The sequence below is a fragment of the Melozone crissalis genome, unplaced genomic scaffold, assembly GCF_028551555.1.
Source record: "Melozone crissalis strain CALT ecotype California unplaced genomic scaffold, PUWL_Pcris_2 ptg000062l_1, whole genome shotgun sequence".
Lineage (NCBI taxonomy): Eukaryota > Metazoa > Chordata > Aves > Passeriformes > Passerellidae > Melozone > Melozone crissalis.
The window spans coordinates 3290934-3295338 of record NW_026535840.1 but is presented as its reverse complement, the minus strand read 5'-3'; the positions used below and the strand labels follow the sequence as shown (position 1 = coordinate 3295338).

The window sequence follows — 4405 nt, the reverse complement described above, 5'->3', positions numbered from 1 at the left end:
GGTCTGCTACTACTTCTCACTGGATAACAGCACGTGGGAGCAGGGTCAGGAACGGTGCTCCGAGCTCAATGCCTCCCTGGCCATTGCCAAGGATGAGGAGGCCATGGTGAGTGAGGGGCTGCGGGCGGTGTGGGGTGGCTGAGGGCAGCCTGGGGGCGCTCCTGGGCCGGGCTCGGTGCTCGCAGGGCCGGGGCTGCAGCCCTGGGCCGGGGCCTTGCAGGGAAGGAGCCCCGGCGTGCGGGGGCAGCGCCGGGCACGTGTCCCCCCGAGGGGCCGGGGCAGCTCCCACTCCTCTCTCCTGGGCAGGATTTGCTCTTCCGCCTCCGCGGGAACGGCGATTTCTGGCTCGGGCTGCGCAGACGGGGCGAGCGCCTGCACTGGGGGGACGGCAGCAGCTACAGCTCCCGGTGAGTGCCGGGGAGCCGGGCAGGGCCTGGGGGCACAGGGGCACAAGGGCTTCCCCTGGCAGCCAGCGCTGCCTCTGCTCCTCCCTGCAGGGTTCCTGTCCTCGGCAATTCTGAGTGTGTGTACTTGGCTGAAGGGAAAAGATTCAGGAGTGAGATGTGCTCAAGTGAGCGGCCGTATGTCTGCAGCAAGGCCCAAGCTCCCCTGTAACAGGGGCTGCACAAAGGACCTTCTCCACGCTGGGCAATGCCAGCTTCACCTCTGAGCCCAGCACAGCGCTGTCCTTCCTCAGCTGCGCCCTGTGCCTGGCACTTCCTCTCAGGGTCACCTCAGTGCCTCTGCATCCCCAGTGCCAGCGCTGGGCTGGGGCTGCAAAGGAAAAGTCTCTGCAATCCATCCTGCCACCGATGCTGCCTGCAGTGAGTGCATTGCCCTCATGACACAACAAGCTCCAGTGGGAAATCCAAATCTTCCTGGCCTCTCGGGAATCATCACAAAGTGGCCAGAACGTGGCACTTGTCAACTGTCTTTGGAAGAGGAGGAAGAACCGCTGACATGTGCTGAGCAAGAATCCCACTTTTGGCATCAGGCACCTGACTGTGCAGAATAGTCTGTTGTCTCTTTATCTGTCTGTCTGCTGTGAAGGATCTGACTGTCTTCCTCTGGGAGGAACCCCAGGCTGGAGCAGGACAAGGAATTTGTCTCTCGCAGGGAGAAGCAGTGACATGACGTGACTGTAACCCCCATGCCTCTGTGCCACTGTGTGGGGAGGAGGGAGGGGGGAACTGGGGACAAAGCGAAGCCCAGGAAGGAGAGAACAGTGTGGAGAAGGTGCATTTTTAGGATTTGGGGAACATCTGATTCTCTTGCTCTGATTTGTTTGATAATAAATTCAATGAAATTTAATTTCCCCAGTCTGGGCCTCTTCTGCCCATGATGGGTGAGAGATGTCTGGCTGCCTTTCTTGAGAGCCCCGAGCCTTTCCTGCTGTGTTCTGTTGCCTGCCCAGGTGTTGCGGTGTGCTGTAATGTCCCATTTTAGACTTCTGGGTCACTTCCCCAGGTGTGCCTATACCTCTGTCCCTTCCCCCTTGCCCCCTTGCTGAGTGAGTCCTGTCAATCAGGCTTAACATTCCAGCAAGGCGTCGTGTGGTTGGTCAAGTTCAAAGGATGCCCCTCAGGCCCAGGGGTCATTGGCCTGTCTGGGTGTCATCTTCCCCTGAGACCCAGCCCCTCTCACCTGGTTGTTGCTCATCTGTCCCCTCCCCTTCCCCTGTCCCTGAGCTTAAAAGGTGAATCGAGCCATGTGGTCAAAATTCTGTTGGAGCAGTTGCCCACGTTCAGACTTCTGTAACCATGGAATAAACTTCTGGACATCAAACCCTCCAGCAGAATCCTCTCCTTTTCTCTTCACCATTCGCCTGAAGCCTTCGTCCTGAGGTAAATGGAGTTCCTGACAAGCCTGGACTTGTTCAGTGCCCAGCTGCAACCTCCAGCAAGCCAAGGTATCTCTGGGGTGATTACACCGCAGTTGCTGCCTTTGGCCCAGCAGCGAGGGTCAGACTGGCCCAGGCACAATATAACTGGTAATATTGGGATTCCTATTCCAATACCCAGGGGCAGGAGCAGAGGCTCAGAGCGCTTTTGCTGGCCGCAGGCACCTGGCCTGGCCCAGCCCAGCCCAAGAATCCCTGCCAGCATTCCCTGCACCATTGCCCGGCCCCACGGCGGCTGCGGCTCCGCGGGCAGGCGGCTCCAGGAGTTCAGAGTGGGCAAAATGGGAGCGAGGGACAGGAGGCAGCTTTGCCTGTGGAACAAACGAAAACAAATGTTTGGGTGACCTTAGCCAAGGCTGCTGGCTCGGATACTATATGTTTGTCTAACTCGGAACCAGAAAAGCCTTTTTCAACCTGTCTGGTTGGTGTGCCAGTGAAAGAGTTGCCTTTGCTCAAAAAACAATCCAATGGTAGGCCAGGTGGAATTGACAATGGAAACAATCCCTCATTGAATTGGAACGTTTGGTCCAAAACACTTCTCAGGGCAGCATCTGAACCTCAAGAATTAGAAATCCTTGGTTCTTTGACCATGGATTTTTGTTTTGCTATCATAGCTCGTGCCTTGCGAAAAGGTGATCCTCCAAAGTACAATGTTACCCCTCATTATTTTGCATATAGGAATTTGAGTTTTTGGTGTAATGTTTCAAACAGTTGGATGTGCTTCCTGAGAATGATCAATACCCACGGCAATTGCCGAAAGGGTATTGGTTCATGTGCGGAGACAGAGCTTGGCAAGGCATTCCAGCTCACCTTGAAGGTAGCCCTTGTAGCATTGGCATGCTCACTATAATTGCCCCCACTGCCAAAGCAGTGATGAAAAAGAAACAAAGGAGAACGAGAGCTGTCCCTCATTATGAGGAGAACTGTCAGAGTGATTTTATGCCTTGGAATGCTGCCAGAAGGGTTTCAGCAGGTATATTTTTACCCCAATTAGCTTCAGCAGTGGCATTGAAACAGTTAGATCGAGTTGGATGCTGGCTGAGCAAACAAGCCAATGCCACATCCTCTGCAATTAGTGATATGTTAACCGATGCTGATAGTGTTAGACATGCTACTCTTCAAAACAGAGCAGCCATTGATTTTCTTTTACTGGCACAAGGGCATATTTGTGAAGAATTTGAAGGATTGTGTTGTATAAATTTTTCTAATTGTTCTGAATCCATTCACAAAAGCATACAGAAATTGAAAGATCTGACAGCTCAGATTAAAGAAGATAGAGGTTCCTGGCTAGATTTATTTCAAAAATGGAGCTTTGCACCTTGGCTAAGGCAACTTTGCAAGATAGGTCTTTGTGTATTAGGTGTTCTGATATTGATATTGATAGTGGTACCCTGTATACTTTGTTGTGTACATTGAATGATGAACAAAACAGTCATACATGAGAAGTTTTTGTCATACAAGCAAGAGAGTTAAGAAGTAGAAGCACAGAGAGTGTTCGAAATCTCATGAAGGTAGTAGATGAAGGTATAGACATGGACGAAGGTTTTGAGTTAAGACCCTGGAATCGACCAGAGTTTTTTGGACAATGATTTGTGACTATTGTGAAACATGATACATATCTCTTTCAAGGACTGGGCCTTCACAGCATTAAGTTGCTGTGCTGTAATATAGCAATGCTTAAGTTCAGTGCGAATAAGTCTCCAGCAGATAACAAGCAGAAATTTTACAATAGGGCTATGAAACGCAAGTAGTAGGTGACAAGAAAATGAAAGCTTCTGAGTCAACAGAGAGGGGGAATTGCTGGAATTCATAAAGTTAGAGGGCTTTCAGGGAATGGTTAAAAAGAGTAGGCCTCAGATAGAAGATTTGTTAGCATTGCAAATACAGCAAAAATATTTTCTAAGCAGTAGAGCATACGTGACAAATAACAATAGACCTCTGTAGAACTGGCTTATGGATTGCAACAAGGTTATTTAATGTATATCTTTAGAAAGTTTGCATGAATAGAGGTCTGTTCTTTGTCTCAGATGAACAAGTTTTTGCTTTAACTACCATTACATGTGTTTCATATGATTAGATAGAATTCTTGTCAATATGTGTTGCTCTATGTGTGATTGGCTGAAATCTAGGCTGAGATAGTTTTATGCTATGCTGTAATGCCACACCTCCTTAGCATTCCCTGTAGATCAGCGAGCTGTTAACATCCTGTCTCCATTGTCTAACAATGTGCTGAGACTGATGTGTTGAATAAAAAGCTCATGTCACTAGTTCAGATGTCCCGTTCCCGTTCGTGATTGTATATAGTCTTGCCAGTAGCAGAATAGAATACCTCGTTATGCGTGACAGTGTGTATTATATTTAAGTGCCAGGACTGTTAGTAGATGTAGTAATGATAAATGGAACACATATATGAGAGCAATACAGTTAAACTCCTTGGATGGCAGTTTCTTGGAATCAATAGTGTGTTATTTTGATCTTCAATTACTTACTGCTACTGCACAGAAT

At 49.3% G+C, this 4405-nt stretch overlaps 1 long non-coding RNA gene across 1 annotated transcript; it reads left to right on the top strand.

Annotated features, from left to right (window-relative positions):
• Positions 1 to 262: 262 nt before the first annotated feature.
• Positions 263 to 2199, top strand: LOC128944945 (uncharacterized). The gene is made up of 3 exons (XR_008483842.1): positions 263 to 407; positions 498 to 1414; positions 2022 to 2199. It is a non-coding gene; the product is annotated as an uncharacterized LOC128944945 (long non-coding RNA).
• The last annotated feature ends 2206 nt before the right edge of the window (positions 2200 to 4405 follow it).